Consider the following 22,746-nt stretch of genomic DNA (forward strand, 5'->3'; position numbering starts at 1 on the left):
TGGCTTTTATATTTTCTTTCCCACTCTGGTTAGAGTGAAACTGACACTCTCCCTCAGGGATCTCTCTTCTCATACCCTACAAATGCAGACAAAGAGCCCCAGGAAATCTGGGTGTCCAGGGGAGGACTCAGCTTCTACTCTTCCACAGAAGACTGGGCCTCCTTTCCTGCTGTTCCTTGCAAGGAAGGCACTCCTGGGTTAGCACCTAGGCTCCCTCCTGAAATGAAGTCATGAAACACCTGCCTTCTTCCCGTTCAGAATCTACTGTTTCATATGTGTGGGGGAGGAAAGCAGGAAAATATCGCCCAAGCCCCACTGGGAGGGGTACATCCACATCTGTGATATTGTGATGTAACAAGAAATATATGTTTGCTCTTCATCTCCCGACATGGAGCTTCTAAAACCCTTGCCCTTTATTGAATAATAGGGAGGAAATGGACATCTTTTGCTCTAATATTTGGTTTTCATTCCTGGTTCCTGACACAAGAGCTTCTAAGACCCTTGGAATCTCCAGGGCGATAAAAGTATCTTTTGTGCGTTCTAAGGAGATGACAGCTGGCTGGAAGGCTCTTAAGCTTCAGGATGATGCCTGTCACTAGAAAGACTAAGGCATGATGAGAAGGTTGGGACATTCACCCTCTGACCACCCTCTGACCTTTGGGAAGGGAAGAGGGGCTGAAGACTGGGTTTATCCCCAATGGCCAATGATTCAATCCATTACGTCTATGTAATGGAACCTCCCTAGACACCCTGAACAGTGAGGTTTGGAGAGCTTCCAGGTCGGTGAGCACGTGGAAGTGCTGGGCGGGTGGTGCTTACAGAGAGGGTGGTGCTTACAGGTGCTTACATGGAGACTCCGTGCCCCTCTCCCAGTACCTTGCCCTCTGCCTCTCTTCCATTTGACTGTTCCTGGCTGAGATGAGACCCAACACGGCCAGCACCACGTGGCTCCATGAGGACTAAACTGGAGCTACGAATAAGGTACGTGGGATCAGAATGGGATGGGGACATAGGGTAACCCTCTCGGCTACTGAGGGGAGCAGACGTCTGGATGGTTCTGTGAAGGTGACCCATGATGTCAGTATTCAACGAGTAAGTACTGACCAAGCAAAAAGAGGGAATACGTATTTCAGAGGGAGCAGAGGCATCAAGAAATGACAGGCAGGCTGGGCACATAACAGGCATTATTGGAATTTCAGGCTTACAGACCAGTGGCCCTGGGGCCCCAGAGAGAAGAGGTTAGAGAAGTCAGCATGAGCCAGATCATGCAGGGCCGTGTCACCCAAGGAAGAGTGTGGATGCTGTTATCAGGACAGTAAGGAGCCATTGACAGTTTTAGCAGAAGAACACGGTCAAGACCCCCCATCTGTGACTGGAGGGCCCCATGTCTGGAGGCCAGGAGAACATTTAGGCCAGTGTTGCTGGGCCCAGGTAAAAGATGGTGTGGGCTGGGCCTAAGGGGGGCAGTTCAGGGTGTGGGCAGAAGGGGGTGGGCTCCAGGGATGCAAGAAAGACAGAAAAGATGGGGATGCACGGTGGCTTGGGCATGGGGCTGGAGGTAAGAGGGAGTTATGGTAACTTTTGGATTTCTAACTTGGAAGGCAAGAGGATAAGAAAGGGAAGGGGCACAGGTACCTGCGTGGGGGGACCGAGAGGTCACCATCCCAGCTTTCCTCCTCCTGTCTCCTCTCTTCCCCCACCTCTGCCCCTTCCACACCAGCCTCCCTGCAGGGCTGCAGCCTGCCTGAGAGGCTCTGGGCACTGGTGCTTGCATAACTAACGATGCTGTGTTAGAGACAGCTGCAGCCGGGAGCCTCCAGCTGTGGCCCCAAAGGGTGATGGGATTGCCCGAAAAGAGAAGCTTCAGTAAAAGAAGGAAATTCTGCACGGGGTCTCGGGGACTTTCAGAATTTTCTGGTCTAGAAGTCCCTCTATCAGGCCTTGGCATGTGATCAGTCGACTGAGAGCATAGAGGTCCAGGGTTTCCAGAAATCACAAGGAAATGTCCAAGAAACGGCTCCAGAGAAGGCCTGTGGGTTGTCAGGGGTTCTTTCCCTGGCAATAGGACATGGTCCATGTTAAGAGTCAAACCCAGAAATTGGCCACGGGTGACAAGAAAGGGGAGAGGGAACATTCCTCATCTTCCAGTCAACTCATCATCCCGAGGACACAGGCACTCCAAGGGAGGACGCCTCCCTCTAGGGTCTCCTAAAGGCTCTCAGAATCACTGTACTGATCCCATTGGGCTACTGCCCCCTTGTCCCAGACTACTTGGGTAGAAAGAAAGGAAGTCGTATGGTACCCTGGAGTAAGCAGGATATAATTTCAGACCAGCTCTGAGACCTTAAGCAATACTTCTCTTCTCTGAGCCTCAGGTGATTTTGTTCGTTTTGTTTTGTTTTGTTTTTAATCTGCAAAATGGGGCCACGGTAGTGATCTTTGTTTCTCTGAATAAAATGTAGTGTCTGGCAAAAATTAGGTGGTTGGTTATTAATAATTCAGTTATTTATTCAACATCCATTTATAAAGTGCCTACTATGTACCAGAAATTGCTTAGTGCTTGGGAACAAAACGGAAAGATTCCCATCTGTGTGGAACTTATATTCTAGCGTGTGTATGGCATGGGGGCAGAGAAGGCAGACAACATTCAATGAGAAATAATAAATAGATCATCTAATTTGTTAGAAAATGGTGAGTCCTATGAAAAGAAGAAAAAGCAGAGCAGGGTAAGAAAAAGGATGACAGGAGTGACCTTGAGCAAGTCTTTCTACTTTTCTAAGCCTTTGGCTTCATCTGTAAATCAGATACAATGATATCTACCTCACAGGGCCACTGTGGAGAATAAATGACTACAAATCATCTAGAATTGTACCTAAACCTTGATAGATGCTCAAGAGTAATAGCTGATATCGTCATGATGTTGCAGGATTGGTGGATTGGGTCAGACCTTATTGAGAAGGGGACAGCTAAACAAAAACTAGAAGGAGATGAGGGGAGTGCGTCATGGGCGCCTGGGGAGAGTGCCCTGGGCATGGAAACCATCCATCGCCAAGGCCCTAAGACAGGAGCAGGAGTACCAAGGAGCTATGCCATTGACAGTCCTCCAGACCCCGTCAGAGAGATTGGAAGAAGCTCAGACAGTCACCCCTCTAGAAGAAGTTGAGGAAGGAGAAGCATTTGGAGGAGGACGACCCTGGGAGGGTAGTATCAGGGAACTTGGCTGTTGCTGCAGCAGAGAGAGAGAGAGAGAAAGAAGCAGCAAATTTCCCCTAGCTGTTGTGAACTGAACACAAGAACCTGTCTCCAAGCTGGTTGGGATGCAGGCTGCCTTCGTGCCAGTGGACCCCAGTCGCTGCTCGGATGCACATGAGTGCTCCTTGGGGGTGCTTCTCTATGCCTGAAGTCAGGTGAGTGAGTGAGCATGCGTGTATCCTCTTTGTCAGTGTGCATCTTTGTGTAACTGTGTCTATCTGCTTGTTACGCACTACAAATGTTTGTCCCTGTTTGTTCACGGGAATGCATCTATGGCTCTGGCCTGTGTGTATATGTGTTGGGATGTATGTGTGTGTGTACAGAGGTGTGAGCATGTGTGTAGTGATTTGTAGCAGGAAAATTCTCCTTGCTGAAGAGATGTGTGTGCAAAGGAAGAGGGAAAGAAAGAACCACCATGCTTTATTTCATATCCACATGTGACCTTCCACAGTGAGGTTCTTCACCTTTGGGGGCCTCATGCTTTATCCCACCACCCTCTCAGAAATGCAATACTTGCCAAATGCCTAAATACACCTCAGTCTCAGACTTGCAAGAAATTTCTACAGTCACCTTAGATGTCATTTATAGGACACTGAGGGTAATGAATTCACTCCTTTATCCATTCATCATAGTATTAAGTGTCTCTAGTGCTCCCCCTGCCCCAATGTTAGGTGCTGGGAATGCAAAGACAAGGGGCCACTGAAGGTTATAGGTTTTGGAGACAGGTGAAAGTTTGAGTTTCAGCTGGTGCCCTTTACTGGTTGTGTGACCTTGAGCAAGTCATTCTATTTTTCTAAGGGTTTTTGTTTTATATGCAAATCAGATACAGTAATACCTACCTCACAGGGCTACTGTGAGAAATAATAAATGCAAATATATACAATGGTAGTGAGACCAAATAGATGCTCAGAAGTAATAGTCAATACCACCAGCACCAGCACCACCACCACCATCATTTCTGTTATTTCGGACTGTAGTTTCTCCCCCCACATGGCACACACATTAAGAGAAGCTACTATTGAACTGCCAGTTTCTGACCCTGGGTTTTTTAAGACCTGGATCTTAACTCTACTCAGGTCATTTAGGTCATTGTTCATAAAACCCTCGGAAGGTTTTCCCTCCCCTCTCCACCCACCAACCTGCTTTATCCTCCGCCCTGTGCATATCATTACCAGAAATTATACCATTATGGGTATTTTTCCCCTTATTTATTGTTTATTTGCTGGTCTCTTCCAGTCAATGTTAACTCCACAGGAGAATAATGACCTGATTTTGCTCATTTGCTCTGGAAACAGGTACAAACTTTATCTTCTGTGTCTAGGAAAGTGCCTGGCACCCAAGAAGGGCTCAGTGAGCATGTGTTGAATGAATAAGTGAATGAATAAATGAATGAATGAACTAACAGGAGCTACATCATTACAAAGACTTAACTGCTGAAATTAATTCATTAGTATGGAAAGCTTCTCAGAGCAGACAATATTTGATCTGGGGGGCTGAGAGTTTTCCAGCTAATGAGCATACTAGGCAGAGGAAAGAGTGTGTCCTTGTGACTGCATCACAGGAAACAACCCAGGGTGGTCAACCTCGCTCCCAATCACCTTGGCGATGCCACCAAAACTCTACACTTGGCCTGGGAGTATATAGAAAAGAAGAAACACCCTAAATTTATGACTCTGTGTAATCCTCTTCAGTCTTCTAGAAGCTTTGGACCAGCCCTCATTTGCATATAAATGGTCATAATTTTTTAATCATAGATAAATGCCATTCTGTTTGCTTGTCCTTGTGCCTCCTTTGATGGAGAAATAAGAGTGACTTATGGTTCATGTGTAACAGAAATTAAAACATATACACACAATACTTCCTTGCTTCGTGTATCTCCCTCCCTCTCAACTTCTTTCCATCTCTCCTCCTCCTGCCCTGAGTGGCGAGTGGCAGAGAAAAGGCTCTCTTGGTTGAGAGGTCATGGTTATAAATAAGGGCTCTGGATTTAAATGGTTTGCTTTCAAATCCTAGGTTTGCTTTCAAATCCTTATTACCTCCTGTGCAGTTTTGGACAAGTCCCTTCACCTCTCTGTACCAGTCTGGTCATTTGTAATATGGGCAGAATATAAAATCACGTTGGTGCATTGCAAGGATTAAGAGAAGTGATGTACCTAAAGCACTCACCTAAAGCAAGTCCTCAAAAATGGGAATAATTATTACCGTTTCATCAGTATTATAGCAATATTGGAGATATATATAGAGAGAGATCCATATATATATATGCCTTACTTCAAATCAGCCAGAGAAATTGAAGGTCTTACTCTCTTGAGAGGAAGTAAGATAAATGAAGCCACCATATTGAGATGTTGATACAGATTGGATCTCGGTGATGCTCATATGGAGAAAGTCCATATTTCACCCTGGAGAAATCCTTATTTGGAAAACAAACTGGCTGCAACTCAAGAGGAGATGTGGTCCCTGAATCTCACCAACACTTGGCTCCAACAAGACCTGGATGAGCCCTAGAGAAATCAGCCATCAGTGGACAAAGATCTCTTTGATGCTTGTCTTAAGGACAATTGTGTTGGTTTCTGTTTAAGATCCTTTACTCTTGTTCTGATATAATCTGTGGAAAAAAAGGGGTAGAGTGTGGGTGGAGGTGAAATGGACACTTGTTGGGTCTCTCCTGCAGATGTTTTGTTTTGTTTTGTTTTGTTTGTTTTATCTCTTCTCATTCTCGCATTACCCCATGAGGCAAGAGTTATCACTCTAATTTGCAGATGAGGAATTTGAGGTTTAACAAGGTAAAGTAATTTGCTTACAACTGATGAAGAAGAACCTAGATTTGAAGTCAGGCTGCCAGAATTATGTCTTTTGTGGCCTGCCTCCTGTTTTTCATGGAGATAGAAGTTGTGGGATTATTTGTTAGACCCAGTTTATGGACATCTTTTTGCCAGAACTTATCTCCTAAGAATCTAGAAGCATTTGTCTGACTGCACACCAGCCTTCTGCTGATGTGAAGCCCACCAGCACCAAGAAGTCAACAGGTCTAAAATGAAGCCCAACATCTCCCCACTCCCCCATTCCCACCCACCCTTCTACCTAGGCCCACTCTTTTTTATGTTTCTTACAAATTATAGGTCACTGCGAGTTACCCTAGAATCCTCCCTTCACTGACTTCCATTCCTCAGCAAGTCTTGTCCACTCTCCCTTTGAAGGTATGTCAAATTTGCTCCTGTTCCAGGTCCACCATCAAGCCCATCATCTCTCACCTGACGCAGGTAGCTATAACCACCTCCCTGGTGTCCTTGCCCAGGGTATTTGCCCCTTTAGTCCAACTTTTTTGCTTTGCCAGGGTTACGGTCATAAAAACAAATGGAATCATGCCCTCCCCTGCTCAAGAATCTTCAGTGGCTCCCCACTGTTTACATGTTAAGGATCAAACATCTTATTCAAGGCATCTACAGTATAACAACATTATACTTTGATCTCCTCTCACCTACCTACAGAAATGTCTAACGATTTCTCTAAAATGCAATGCCTTTCCCATTTAAGAATATTCCTTCTCCAATATCTTGCCCTTTGACTCCCAGTTAACCTCCAAGCCCGCATAAAAAGTTATGCCTATCTCACCCAACTGCCCCAGACAAATCCAGCCCCCCACTCAGCATTTCAGACACTACTAGCATTGCTCTCCCACCGTGGGAAATCTTACACGCACCTTCCTCCCTCAGTAAACATGAACCATGAACTTCTTAGAGATAAACCTCTTCCCTTATTCTTCTTTGTCTCTTTAGCACCTAGCCTGAGAATATTCAGAGAGTGAGAATCATAATGCAGACATCACTTTGCGTGTTCCCGTTAAACATATCATAAACATATTTCCACCAAGCTACGCCGTCTTCCTAATTATCTTTTTAATTGCTGTATATTTCCTCCTGTTGATGTGCCATAATTACTTAAACATTCAATTCAAGTCATTAAATGTAACAAACATTTGCCAAATACCTAACATGTGTCAGGTACCGTGCTAGAGGCTGGAGACCCCAAGAGGCGGGGAATATGGCCTGTGGCCCCAAAGATGTCACATTCTAACACAGACAACATCGGGTGATGGGTGCCCTAAGAGAGGCAGAGAGGCCTGTCACTGGTGGGTTGGGAGTGCCGAGTATAAAGAAGAACTTTTGGGGGAAAGAAACTGGGAAAAGTAGAAGACATAGGTGGTATTTTGTCTGAGTTTTAAGAGTTGAATAGGAACCTAAAAAATAAATAAATACTAAGGAAAAGACAGACACACACACTGAGAGAGAGAGAGAGAGAGGAGATAAATTAAGTCCTCACAGCTTGTAAAGGGAAGAGCTAGGATTTCAACACCAATGGTCTGATTCTAGAACCCGCTTGTCATCTTTTGCTACTGGTGAACTCCTACTCATCCAACAGTGCTTGGCTTCGGCTAGCTCTGTACTCTGTTAGTCTCAACTCTCTTTTTATGAAACACTTATCCATTTCATGGAGCTGGGATGTGCTAGCAGATTTTCTCCAACCCATATTTTCCTTAAACCTGATAACTGGGGTTTCACGAAGTATGATTTCTTTTTTAAGTTTTACAAAATGAGTTCACTAAGATGATGCATCTCGTCTTTTGTTTCTGTTTCCTATAAAGAATTGCACTGTTATCAAAGAAACAACTCTAGAGCAAATTCCTGGTAAATATTAAGTTCTCAAAAGACATCACGTGAATAAATGATCAACCAAAGGCTAAATGACTGAGCTGGCTGTGTGAAAAAGAGAGAATTAGTAGAAAGTGAAAAGCTGTGGCAGGTTCCATGATTACCTTCGCAGAAGTTAAAACAAACAAACAAAAAGTGCCTGAATGAATATCTTAATACCCTGTCAGTGGTATTTATCGAGAGCTGGGAAATCAACCCCACTCTTTTGACTCGCCCCATCATCTAAAAAACTCATTCAAAAAGAAGAAAACAACAGATATTGTATGCACCGTTTTCTATATTAGTAAAAGTCTGGAAACAATAAAAAATGTCCAACAACAGGGAGTGGTTAAATAAATTACAATATGTGAACTGGAAGGAGTATTATGAAGTCATTAAAATGGTAATTAGAAAGATTATGTAGCCACATGGAAAAACATTTACTATATAATATTAAGTGGGAAAAAAAGCAGAATACGAAATTGAATCGAGGCCATCACTGCAATTATGCAAAACTGTGTGCACATGAATCAAGACACCAGGGGAAGAAGCATGCATGTGACCAGCTGTTTTAACTGGTGTATTTTTCTTTTACAACTGTCCTTCAATTGGACGGGATGTGGATTCGTGAGCCCAGCCTATGCTCTCCAGCCTCTAGGGGGAGCTCGAGTCTTCCCCTACCCGGCCTCCTCTATCCGCCCTGGGAAGATAGAGAGGGTCTGCGGCAAGAGCCAGAGCCCGGACGAGGTGTGAAGGGTGGGGTTTCTGGTGCCCGATTTAATGGGATTATGAATAGAACTGAACTGGAGCAAACTTTCCCCGGGCTTTTTTCTCTTGTTTTTTTCTGTCCACAGTTCTTGGTTCCTCTTGTGGAATCATTTGCTCTCCTGGCTTTTTTCTCTTCTAGACACGTATATCTTTCCTGGCTTCTCTACTTTGGCCACAGCATTAAGAGAGGTCTAGAATGTCCGTCACCCGGGAAGCAAGTGCCATCCATAGCCCTTAAATTAAAAAAAAAAAAAAAAAAAAGCTGAAATTACCCTATAGATATACTTGCACAAGCAAGAAAGATGTACATTTGTGATCCCATGATTTCTAATTAAAGGGAAAAAATCTGAGTTTCCACCAGTAGAATACTAGTTAAATAATTCGGGTGCATCTTTATATTAAATACTAGGAGGCTATTCTAAAAACAAGCCTATGGGTTGATAGTGTGCGTATGTATTAATTATCCAGTTGATCATAAGAAACATCTGTCTGTATATGCTGGAATGAATAAGCGCTGAATATGTAAGAAACTGATCATAATAGTTACTAGGGGAATAGACATTGAAGGAAGGACGGAAACTTTTACACTTTACTCCATATTTTATATTATTTATTTGCCATCTGCACATATTAGTTTTTGATCTATTTACAGTGGGATTAGGGCAGGATCTAAGGATAAGGAGGTTGGGTTGGAGGATTTCAAATCAACAGATTCTATAACTCCGCTATGCATCTGTACTAAGGCGCGCTCACAGCTCCCTAATATATTCTAGCCCAGCTCACTACAGTAAGAAACCAGGTAGAGAATTGGGTCCGAAGCTAGAACACACAAAAGTCGCACCACTACTACCACTATTAATACTACCACCACGGATGCTATTATTAATAATGGTAATCATAAATGCAATAGCAGTAAATAAATGTGAGGACAATAAAAAAATGTAATAATAATGCAACAATAAATGGATGTAAAGCAAAAGAACCAAAATAAAAGTAAAGGAGTTAAAGTTTCACTAAAGAAAACTGCACACGATACTTAACTTTTTTAAAAGCTAAGATAGGAGAAATTTCACAAACAATTCCATTTTAACGAAGTCACATTTTGACCAAGACAAAGGAAATGGAAAGTCTATTTAAAATAGGACAGGGTTAGTCCCCGCTTGTGGTTTCAAATTGGCGTCCTAATAAACTGTGACTAAATTAGCTTGCTTTGAGCTTCAAAATCTGCTTTTCTCAACTGTCCCTTTCTCCTTAGATTGTGAGCCCCAATTTGCTTCCGCTCTCCAGGGTATTTCAAAGTCCATCGATTTTGCAGTTTTAAATCATTGCTTCTGTATGGGGAGGATGGGGAGAGAGGACAGGCTGTGGAAGCCAGAGGCAGAAGGACAAGGGCAGATTCATTTGTAGTCAAGGCCAGGGCCTGCTGTGGCCTTGTCCTAAAGCAGTGCCTGGCCTAATCTCTTTTCCATGTGTAGCTTCATGGAGCAACTGTGGCTTCTCAGGCTTTCTAAGGGAGCAGGCACTCCATTGAGGACCCAAGTCCTATTTCTCCGCTAGAACTCAATTATTAGAAGAGAGTGGGAATGTGAAAAGCTTCTGGTATACCAGCCAGGGATGCTTGGTGAAGGCAATCAGAGCAAAAAGAATCACATCTTCCCATCAGTTCCTTTCCCAGCCACTGGGGCCCAGCAGGTGGTCCTCAATGCCACCCCCACCGCCACCGCGAGACGAACGTGATGTGGAACCAAAGCTAATCTAGGCTTTCATTGCCTCATTGCCTACAGACAGATCCCCTTCCTACTCAACCTTGGGACAGAGTCTGGAGGGATGGAACTGAGATTAGATTGGCTGGCTCCCATGTCCTGGTATGTAAATCCATATACCATCATTGGTTACCACTGGTCCATTGACAAATGGTTCAGTGTAGCGTCACTGAGACCTGATCTCCCTCACCCTGGGGATGGCATCTGGCTAAATTGTTCCAAAAAATAAATAATAATAATAATAAGGTTGGTTCTAGCCAGTACACAAGAAGCCTCCATCTTTCAACAACTCATTTGGAATTCAGAGCATCTCTCCACATACAAACGCCATTACAAAGGGATGGTTAGAACGAGCGTGTAGCCCAAAAAAGCACTGTGAGTTACCCTGTTATATAAATGCATAGCTATGTGTAAACTGCAAGCCTGGGACTGAATAGCCAGCTTCCATGGTCTAATAATCAGCATGATCTGGAACAAAATCTTGAATTTCAACGTTCTTTTCTGTAAAAATGGGGTTAGTAGCATTGACCCTCTGAGGTCATAGAGGAAATTAAGTAAGCGGATGTGCACAGAAGTGCCTGGGGCAATGGCAGGTGGAGGTACTGGGGGGTAGGTTTTCCTTCGCTGCCACATCTTCCAAGAGTCCCTAAGGTACTGGAATGTCAGAAATAATCCTAACTCCAGCTATTTGAAAGCTTCTTAAATCACCAATAAAAAGTCAGTGTTAAGGGGCGCCTGGGTGGCACGGTCAGTTAAATGTCTGATTCTTGGTTTCGGCTCTGGTTGTGATCTCAGGGTTGTGAAATTGAGCCCTATGTTGGGCTCTGTGCTCAGCATGAAGTCTGCTTAGGATTCTCTCCCACCCTTTGCCCCCACCCCCGCTCACACTCTCGCTCTCTCTCTTTCTAAAATAAGCAAATCTTTTCTTTTTTTAAGTCAGGTTAAGAACCATTTTTTGTGTGTATTTGAACTAATTTGCTGTAAGTAATGTCTTACAGGTACCTGGTGCCAAGTAACTTGTCAGAGTTTGCAAATCTCCATTTACAAAGTGAATAACTTACCATCAACTTGTTTAGAAAGGAACCCCATCTGCCTTCAAATAAATATATGGTAAGTAACTGTTATATTTTCATTTCCATTTTTCTGTAAATCTGTAGCCAAAAGACAACATGCTGACTTGTTACCTACCTATTGTATGTGTGGGATAGAACTGCATAGAATACTTCCTCCAGGTGCTACTAGCTCTGTGACCTCGGCAGCTTATCTAAGATCGCTGAGCCTCAGTTTTCATGTCTGAGGAAGAAGGGTAATCATTATTTTCTATAAGGTTTTGTTGAAAGATGAAATTATAGGCTCTGCCTGGCTCAGATGGTTATTATTATTATTATTATTATTATTATTATTATTATTATCATTATTACTGTTGCTTTGGGACTTAAAAAAATTCACCTTATGAGCCTTTGCTTTGTGTATTTTCAGCATCATGAAGGATGAGACTCTTTGATCATTCCTTTTTGCCATCTACACCAAAACTATTAGAATAATAAAATTATAAATGTTTAAGGTAGACCTTTAAAGCTAATGCAATGGCCACAGCACAGAGCAGTGAATGTAGTAGATATAATGAACATTTGCTGACAGGTTGAATAAATGATTACGTCCAACCACCTGGGCAGTGTTTTGAATGCCCTCTAGAACTTGGCAAGTGGTCATTGGATCCATGTTTGGACACCTCCAGTCTCCAGAAATTTGAAACTAATTTAATCGCATATGGTGGCTTAGCTGATAGGTGACTTGTGAAACTACTTTCTAACTGCACACCCATGGCAGGTTTCGTGCATGGATCAGGACACTGAGACAGGCCCACAATCCTTAACTCCAGCTGGATTACGAACAAATCAGAATTCTCTTCCAAATTCCAAATGTTAGAGAAATCTGCTTTCCATGGAGCCATCAAGCCCCCTTCTTCACTCTACTTCATTTTTGTGGCCCCAAAAACCAGACATAAAAAGTCTGATTGTTTTCCTGCATGAGGTTGCTTCAGAGATCTGCCGGCAACTCTCAGATTTTCAAATCCACCCTTGATAGGAAACACTCCTTTGCAACCACCACACACAGATTCCAGAGACGTGAGTAAGAAATAGGGGAGTTCCTCATGATCGTTCATGAAGAGGGAAGAGCAGAGGCCTCTTGGTCTCCGAGCTATTATTAAAATAAATGTCATTGGCTAAAAGGCAAGAAAAGTCTGGGGACCACCCAGGCGAATGACACTTTCCCAGCCCCATCATATCATCACTAATTGGATATTCTAACACTTTCTGTAGCTTTTCATAAAAATGTTTCAAGACCAAGTGATAAAGTGTCCAAACAAGCATATCGCAGATGTTCACTCTGGCTGGTTCTGGGGAAACACCTCCAACAAAATAGCAACGTTTTGTTTTTTTCTTTCTTTCCTCCAGTCCCAGATTGCTCTCTCTCTCTCTCTCTCTCTCTCTCTGGGAATATAGGCAAGTTTTCCTAGACCTCAGAATCTTGAAACCACCACTTGAAATAGCCATGGTTCAGGGTTTAAGGGTCAAATCCAGAGAGGTTCACTTGAATTTATTTTCGATTGAACACCTCCCCTGAGACTTATAAAATTTCAGGGTCATTTTTTGTGGCTTTGCTTCAGGTTAACTCAGGATTTGTTACAAAAGAGGACACAAAATCGTGAGCTCAAACTTCTCCAAAAACTTGGGGCAGAAAGTTGGCTCAGGACTCTGGCAGATGGGCACTGTGGCCATCGGTAAGATCATATACCCAGAAAGAAGTTATATTTACTTGATTCCTTGAAAACACAAAGGTCCCTTCTATAAAATGAGTGAAGAAAAAAAATTAAAGGTCCTTATATGTTTGGTCTACATCAACTTGTCTGCTCTACTTTAGAAGCCTCGGCCTTCTTGCCTACCAAAGAGAAATAATCCATTGCAATCACTGTCCTTCAACCTCTTCTGAGCTTTTTTTTTTTTAATTTTTTATTGTTATGTTAATCACCATACATTACATCATTAGTTCTTGATGTAGTGTTCCATGATTCTTTGTTTGTGATAACACCCAGTGATCCACACAGAACGTGCTCTCCTTATTAACCATCACCAGGCTAACCCATCCCCCCACCCCCCTCCCCTCTAGAACCCTCATTTTGTTTTTCAGAGTCCATCGTCTCTCATGGTTCCTCTCCCCCTCTGACTTACTCCCCTTCATTCTTCCCCTCCTGCTATCTTCTTCCTTTTCTTTTTCCCTAACATATCTTGCATTATTTGTTTCAGAAGTACAGATCTGTGATTCAACAGTCTTGCACAATTCACAGCGCTCACCATAGCACATACGCTACCCAATGTCTATCACCCAGCCACCCCATCCCTCCCACCCCCCACCACTCAGCAACACTCAGTTTGTTTCCTGAGATTAAGAATTCCTCATATCAGTGAGGTCATATGATACATGTCTTTCTCTGATTGACTTATTACACTCAGCATAACACCCTCCAGTTCCATCCACGTCGTTGCAAATGGCAAAATCTCATTCCTTTTGATGGCTGCATAATATTCCATTGTGTATATATACCACTTCTTCTTTATCCATTCATCTATCGATGGACATCTTGGCTCTTTCCACAGTTTGGCTATTGTGGACATTGCTGCTATAAACATTGGGGTGCACGTACCCCTTCGGATCCCTACATTTGTAACTTTGGGGTAAACACCCAGTAGCGCAATTGCTGGATTGTATGGTAGCTCTATTTTCAACTTCTTGAGGAACCTCCATACTGTTTTCCAGAGTGGCTGCACCAGCTTGCATTCCCACCAACAATGTAGGAGGGTTCCCCTGTCTCCACATGCCCGCCAACATCTGTCGTTTCCTGACTTGTTAATTTTAGCCATTCTGACTGGTGTGAGGGGGTATCTCTTTGAGGTTTTGGTTTGGATTTCCCTGATGCCGAGCGATGTTGAGCACATTTTCATGTGTCTGTTGGCCATTTGGATGTCTTCTTTGGAAAAATGTCTGTTCATGTCTTCTGCCCATTTCTTGATTGGATTATTTGTTCTTTGGGTGTTGAGTTTGATAAGTTCTTTATAGATTTTGGATACGAGCCCTTTATGTGATATGTCATTTGCAAATATTTTCTCTCATTCTGTCGTTGTCTTTTGGTTTTGTGGACTGTTTCTTTTGCTGTGCAAAAGCTTTTTATCTTGATGAAATCCCGATAGTTCATTTTTGCCCTTGCTTCCCTTGCTTTTGGCGATGTTTCTAGGAAGAAGTTGCTGCGGCTGAGGTCGAAGAGGTTGCTACCTGTGTTCTCCTTTGGGATTTTGATGGACTCCTGTCTCACGTTTAGGTCTTTCAACCATCTGGAGTCTATTTTTGTGTGTGGTGTAAGGAAATGGTCCAGTTTCATTCTTCTGCATGTGGCTGTCCAATTTTCCCAACACCATTTGTTGAAGAGACTGTCTTTTTGCCATTGGACATTCTTTCCTGCTTTGTCAAAGATGAGTTGACCATAGAGTTGAGGGTCCATTTCTGGGCTCTCTCTTCTGTTCCATTGATCTATGTGTCTGTTTTTGTGCCAGTACCATACTGTCTTGATGATGACAGCTTTGTAATAGAGCTGGAACTCCGGAATTGTGATGCCGCCAGCTTTACTTTTCTTTTTCAACATTCCTCTGGCTATTCGGGGTCTCTTCTGGTTCCATACAAATTTTAGGATTATTTGTTCCATTTCTTGGAAAAAAGTGGATGGTATTTTGATGGGGATTGCATTGAATGTGTAGATTGCTCTAGGTAGCATGGACATCTTCACAATGTTTGTTCTTCCAATCCATGAGCATGGAACGTTTTCCCATTTCTTTGTGTCTTCTTCAATTTCTTTCATGAGTATTTTATAGTTTTCTGAGTACAGATCCTTTGCCTCTTTGGTTAAATTTATTCCTAGGTATCTTATGGTTTTGGGTGCAAATGTAAATGGGATTGACTCCTTAATTTCTCTCTCTTCTGTCTTGTTGTGGGTGTATAGGAATGCCACTGATTTCTGTGCATTGATTTTCTATCCTGCTACTTGACTGAACTCCTGTATGAGTTCTAGCAGTTTTGGGGTGGAGTCTTTTGGGTTTTCCACATACAGTATCATATCATCTGCAAAGAGTGAGAGTTTGACTTCCTCTTTGCCGATTTGGATGCCTTTGATTTCTTTTTGTTGTCTGATTGCTGTGGCTAGGACTTCTAATACTATGTTGAATAGCAGTGGTGAGAGTGGACATCCCTGCTGTGTTCCTGACCTTAGGGGGAAAGCTCTCAGCTTTTCCCCATTGAGAATGATATTGGCTGTAGGTTTTTCATAGATGGCTTTTATGATATTGAGGTGTGTACCCTCTATCCCTATACTCTGAAGAGTTTTGATCAAGAAAGGATGCTGTACTTTGTCAAATGCTTCTTCTGCATCTATTGAGAGGATCATATGACTCTTGTTCTTTCTTTTGTTAATGTATTGTATCACGTTGATTGATTTGCAGATGTTGAACCAGCCTTGCAGCCCAGGGATAAATCCCACTTGGTCATGGTGAATAATCCTTTTAATATACTGTTGGACCCTATTGGCTAGTATTTTGGTGAGACTTTTTGCATCCATGTTCATCAAGGATATTGGTCTGTAGTTCTCCTTTTTGATGGGGTCTTTGTCTGGTTTTGGGATCAAGCTAATGGTGGCCTCATAAAATGACTTTGGAAGTTTTCCTTCCATTTCTATTTTTTGGAACAGTTTCAGGAGAATAGGTATTAATTCTTCTTTAAATATCTGATAGAATTCCCCTGGGAAGCCATCTGGCCCTGGGCTTTTGTTTGTTGGGAATTTTTGATGACTGCTTCAATTTCCTTGTGGTTATAAGTCTGTTCAGGTTTTCTATTTCTTCCTGGTTCAATTTTGGTAGTTGATACATCTCTAGGAATGCACCCATTTCTTCCAGGTTATCTAATTTGCTGGCATAGAGTTGCTCATAATATGATCTTGTAATTGTATTTCTTTGGTGTTGGTTGTGATCTCTCCTTTTCATTCATGATTTTGTTGATTTGGGTCATTTCTCTTTTCTTTTTGATAAGTCTGGCCAGCGGTTTATCAATCTTGTTAATTATTTCAAAGAACCAGCTCCTAGTTTCGTTGATCTGTTCTACTGTTCTTTTGGTTTCTAGTTCATTGATTTGTGCTCTGATCTTCATGATTTCTCTTCTCCTGCTGGGTTCAGGCTTTATTTGCTGTTCTTTCTCCAGCTCCTTTAGGTGTAGGGTTAGGTTGTGTAATTGAGACCTTTCTTGTTTCTTGAGAAAGGCTTGTATTGTTATATACTTTCTTCTCAGGACTGTCTTTGCTGTATCCCAAAGATTTTGGACAGTTGTGTTTTCATTTTCATTGGTTTCCATGAGTTTTTTTTAATTCTTCTTTAATTTCCTGGTTGACCCATTCATTCATTAGCAGGATGCTGTTTACCTTCCATGTATTTGAGTTCTTTCCGACTTTCCTCTTGTGATCGAGTTCTAGTTTCAAAGCATTGTGGTCTGAAAATATGCAGGGAATGATCCCAATCTTTTGATACCAGTTGAGACCTGATTTGTGACCTAGGATGTGATCCAGCCTGCAGAATGTTCCATGGGCACTAGAGAAGAATGTGTACCCTGTTGCTTTGGGATGGAATGTTCTGAATATGTCTGTGAAGTCCATTTGGTCCAGTGTGTCATTTAAAGTCTTTATTTCCTGGTTGATCTTTGCTTAGATGGTCTGTCCATTTCAGTCAGGGGGGGTGTTAAAGTCCCCCACTATTATTATATTGCTGTCAATATGTTTCTTCGCTTTTGTTATTAATTGCCTTATATAATTGGCTGCTCCCATGTTAGGGGCATATATATTTACAATTTTTAGATCTTCTTGTTGGATAGACCCTTTAAGTAGGATATAGTGTCCTTCCTCATCTCTTATTACAGTCTTTGGTTTAAAATCTAATTTGTCTGATATAAGGATTGCCACCCCAGCTTTCTTTTGGTGTCCATTAGCATGGTAAATGGTTTTCCACCCCCTCCCTTTCAATCTGGGGGTGTCTTTGGGTCTAAAATGGGTCTCTTGCAGATAGCATATGGATGGGTCTTGTTTTTTAATCCAATCTGATAGCCTGTGTCTTTTGATTGGGGCATTTAGCCCATTTACCTTCAGGGTAACTATTGAAAGGTATGAATTTAGTGCCATTGTATTGCCTGTAAGGTGACTATTACTGTATGTTGTCTGTGTTCCTTTCTGATCTATTTTGCTTTTAGGCTCTCTCTTTGCTTAGAGGACTCATTTCAATATTTTTGTAGGACTGGTTTCGTGTTTGCAAATTCCTTTAGTTGTTGTTTGTCCTGGAAGCTTTTTATCTCTCCTTCAATTTTCAATGACAGCCTAGCTGGATATAGTATTCTTGGCTGCATATTTTTTTCGTTTAATGCTCTCAAGATATCATGCCAGTCCTTTCTGGTCTGCCAGGTCTCTGTGGATAGGTCTGTTGCCAATCTAATATTTCTACCATTGTAGGTTACATATCTCTTCTCCCGAGCTGCTTTCAGGATTTTCTTTGTCTCTGAGACTCATAAGTTTTACTATTAGATGTCGGGGTGTTGACCTATTTTTATTGATTTTGAGAGGGGTTCTCTGTGCCTCCTGGATTTTGATGCCTGTTTCCTTCCTCACATTAGGGAAGTTCTCTGCTATTATTTGCTCCAATAGACCTTCTGCCCCTCTCTCTCTTTCTTCTTCTTCTGGGATCCCAATTATTCTAATGTTGTTTTGTCTTATCGTATCGCTTATCTCTCGAACTCTGCCCTCATGATCCTGTAGTTGTTGCTCTCTCTTTTTCTCAGCCTCTTTATTTTTCATCATTTGGTCTTCTATATCGCTGCTTCTCTCTTCTGCCTCATTTATCCTAGAAGTTAGTGCCCCCATTTTTGATTGCACCTCATCAATAGCCTTTTTGATTTCGACTTGGTTAGATTTTAGTTCTTTTATTTCTCCAGAAAGGGTTTCTCTAATAACTTCCACGCTTTTTTCAAGCCCAGCTAGTATCTTTAAAGTCATGATTCTGAACTCTAGGTCCGACATTGTACTAATGTCCGTATTGAGTAGCTCCCTGGCTGACTGTACTCTCTCTTGTTCTTTTTGCTGAGGTGATTTTTTTCGTCTTGTCATTTTGTCCAGAGGAGAATAGATGAATGAGAGAACAAAATGCTAACAGGTTAACAATGTCCCCAACAAATATACTCTATGCAAATCAGAAAAGACCTGAAACCAGGGGGAAAGATAGGGAAAGAAAGAAAAAAGAAAGGAAAGAAAGAAAGAAAAAAAAAGAAAAAGATTAAACACAAAAACAGAACAATACAAAAAAAACAAATATGATCAAATATGATCAGGCTAGTGCATAGATCAGTGCCACACACTAGATTTTGGGCGTATTTGGTCTGTTAGGAAAAAGTGCCTCCTAAAATTTTAAAGGAAGAAAGACTTATATATGTACAAAATAAGGGCTTATACAATGAAGGGATGGAAGATGAGTGTAAAGATGAAAATTATAAAACATTTTATAAAAGGAATTGGTATGATAAGAAGTTGTTTGAAAAAAGAAAGAAGATTAAAAAAAAAAAGGGATATAATGTGATCAGGCAGGAGACTAGAACAAAGCCATACACTAGTGATTTAGGGTATATTTTGATCTGTTAGAAGAAACTGTATCTCAAAATTTTAAAGAGAGAACTGATATATATATGCCAAAAATAAGGGTAACTACTATGAAGGGATAAAATATGACTCTAAAAATGAAAAATAAAAATTTTTTTTAAATAAAGAGATTGATAAGATGTTGGTTGAAAAAGGGAAAAAGAGAAATTAAAAAAAACAGTTAAAAAATTAACTTTGAAAAACTAATGAATCATGGTAAAAAAGCCATGAATTCTATGTGCAGTATTCCCCTAGCGCTGGAGTTCTCCCGTTCTCCTTGATCAGTAAACTTGGTCTTGGCTTGCTGGCTGTTCGTGCTGATCTTCTGGGGGAGGGTCCTGTTGCCGTGTTTCCCAAATGTCTTTGCCGGAGGCGGAATTGCCCCGCCCTTGTCGGTCCAGGCTAAGCAAGCTGCTGAGCTTTTGTTCCCTGCAAGCTTTCCGTAGGCTTTGGAGGACCAGGGTGAAAATGGTGGCCTCCCAATCTCCGCCCCAGAGAAGGCAAGAACTCGGGGCTCCGCTCCTCAGTGTGCCCCCAGAGAAAAGCAGCCAGTCACTCCCGTGTCCCCGGTCTCTGGCCGCACTCTGTGCTCACCCAGCCTGTGACCGAGCGTTTCTATCTCTGGCATCCGACCCCGTGTGGAGTCTCCAAACCCAGCAGATCCCTGTGGTGCGCTCCCGTGCCGCTCCTCCTGGGGGAGGAAGGGGAGTCTCCCCAGCTCTGCCACTTGTTGGGTCCCTGCTGGAGGAGCAGTGGCCCGACTGGGCCGTGGATCACAGTTTATGGCCACCCCGAGCTGAGAGCCCGCGCCTCGGCTCCGTCTCTGCAGCCGGCTTTCCCGCTCCAATCCCTGGGAGCTCTGCCACACTCAGGCTCCCCCGGTCTTTCTGTGACCCCGAGGGTCCTGAGACCACACTGTCCCAGGAGGATTTCACCCCCCCCCCCCCCCCCCCCCGCTTAGCCACTGGAGCGATGTCCTTCCACGGAGCCGACTTCTAAAAGTTCCGATTTTGTGCTCCGCGGCTCTATCACTTGCCAGAAGCGGCCGACGGAGGCCCCCTCCCCCGCCGTCTATCCTCCCGAATATCGCCTCGGATTCACTTCTCTGCCCGTCCTACCTTCCAGAAAGTGGTCGCTTTTCTGTTCAGAGTGTTGTTACTCTTCTTATCTTCGATCTCCTGTTGAGTTCGTAGGTGTTCAGAATGGTTTGATCCCTATTCAGCTGAATTCCTGAAACCAGACGAAATCCAGATCTCCTACTCCTCCGCCATCTTGCTCCACCCCCCTCTTCTGAGCTTTTTAAGGAGAGAGGCAGCCAATGGTTAGAACCACTTTCTCCAGCTACTCTAAGCACTTCCCACCCAGCAGCCAGAGCATGGCTCTACAGAGACCCTATAGTGTTTCCTATTCAATCTGTAGCAGATGAATGCAAACTGGTGGCTTCAGGCAACGTAAATGTATTAGCTTACAGTTCTGGAGGTCACAAGTCTGAAATGGGTCTCCCAGGGCCAAAGTCAGTATGTTGACAGTGCTGCATTCTTTCCAGAGGCTCAAGCAGAGGATCCATTTCCTTGCTTTTTCCAGCTTCTAGAAGTCCCCTGCATTCCTTGGTTTGTGACCCCTTCCTTCATCTTCAGTGCCAACAACATAGCAGCTTCAAATCTCTCTGTGCAACCTCCTTCTTCCATTTACAAGGACCCTCATGTGATTACATTGGGCCCAACCCCAATAATCCAGGGGAATCTTCCATCTAAACATCCTGAGCTTCGTCACATTTACCAAGTCTCCCTTGCCACGTCAGGTGATATATTCACAGCCTTCCAGGATGAAGACATCATTGAGACGCCTTATTCTTTCTACCACAAATGCTAAGCCAAAATTAGTAGCTGGAACAAGGCATAGGAAATCAAGGAGAGCAGGGAGGGAAGGGCCCTCACCATCGGTGGAGAGCATGCTGTTTGCCAGACCTGCTACTTTGTCATCATAGAATCCAAGGGAAAAGAGGGAGAGGTGTCCCATTCTCGAGATATGGAGACTAGGAATTTGCCTGGCATTTCCAAGACACACAGATATCCCGAAGGAATCAAAATCCAAAATCCTTCTGCAGCACCAAGCTGCTAGGTTTACCACGAGTATCAGATGGCAGATGTGTTTAGCCAGGTTTTATGATTCAGAGCTGGGGCTGGGCGCAAATACAAACTTGCCATTGGTGACTTCTCAAAGCTAAAGACTGACTTTTTTTTTTTTTTTATGTTATTCCTCAAAGGTGAGGCTTACTTCATGAAATCGTTTTTTCTCTTTAGTGGGGAGTCAGTGAAAACATTCATGTATTTTTGGCTGAGCGAGAAGAAATGCTGTTTTCAAAGAGTAAGTAGTTTTCACCTGTGAATACTGTATTACATTTCAGTGCTGTAGAGGAGATTTTAAAGAATATCCAAAAAAAAATCAAAAGATAAAACATTTCTATATGGAAAATTATTTTTAAATCTTCTAAATGAAAGGTTAGTCAGAGGTGTGAGAAGCTGTATGGGATTAAATAACTGTATCCTATTCCCCCTGCCTTGTAGCTCTGAGCCAAATTGTATTGAATTTTGAAGAAAGAGACTTGGCATTTCTACAAAATTTGGAAAAGTGGAAAAAACATCTCACAGAAATGCTACGAGAATAAATCAGGCTTTGGGACTCCAGGCTAGCAAGAACGGCCCTCTTCATCCACCTCAAATTAGCCCAAGAGATTTTCTTTGCAAAAGAGTGGACTTTTGAAATTCTGAATGATTAGAGTAACTCACATTACATCTTTATAATTCTGAGAAAGGCCAACAATAGCTTCAGTCTTCCCCCCCACCCCATTTTTCTATCATACAATGTGGTCTTCTACATGGTTCTGGGAAGAAACATGATGGACCACATTTTATAAGACTCATTTTGCTTTAAAAGCTTCCCATCTTGTTTCAATGCCAAATTTATATTTGAGCACATGAGAAAGGCTTCTCCCTTTGGGACGATGTCACCGATTTCACAAATAAGTCAATAATTCACTGATTTCTATAATAAGGCTGAAAGCTTAATCACCACCCAGCCCATTTGCTATGTTAACCAGTACATTCAGCTTCTCCAAGGGCCAAATACAAATCTCAGAAAAAAAGGGGGATACATTTTTTTAGGCAAACTAAAAATAGTGTAGAATAAACATAAGAAGGCATCAGAAAGATTAAGCCTGGAGGGTTATGATCTCTAAATGCCCTCATCATTTATGTGATCTTCGCAGTCATGCTTTGAGATAGGTAATAGTAACCCTTTTAACAAATAAAGAAAGTGAGGTTCAGAAAGCTTACGTGACTTTCCCAAGACACCTTATTAGAAAGTAGTCAGCTAGGTCTTTAAGACATCAGTTTTTACTGTCTCCAATAAGAATATATTTACCCCATTTTGGTAAGAGATGTGAGGTTAAAATCCATGAAAGCTCATGGAGATTTTACCAGGCTTCTTCACTTGTTACACTGAA

The 22,746-nt window shown here is 42.5% G+C and overlaps 1 long non-coding RNA gene across 1 annotated transcript; it reads left to right on the top strand.

The window, feature by feature from the left end:
- Positions 1 to 921: 921 nt before the first annotated feature.
- Positions 922 to 21,595, top strand: LOC113937085. Its single transcript, XR_003524486.1, has 4 exons — positions 922 to 981; positions 6,375 to 6,452; positions 11,473 to 11,584; positions 21,545 to 21,595. It is a non-coding gene; the product is annotated as an uncharacterized LOC113937085 (long non-coding RNA).
- Positions 21,596 to 22,746: the final 1,151 nt, after the last annotated feature.

The sequence above is a fragment of the Zalophus californianus genome, chromosome 8 (assembly GCF_009762305.2).
Source record: "Zalophus californianus isolate mZalCal1 chromosome 8, mZalCal1.pri.v2, whole genome shotgun sequence".
Taxonomy (NCBI): Eukaryota; Metazoa; Chordata; class Mammalia; order Carnivora; family Otariidae; genus Zalophus; species Zalophus californianus.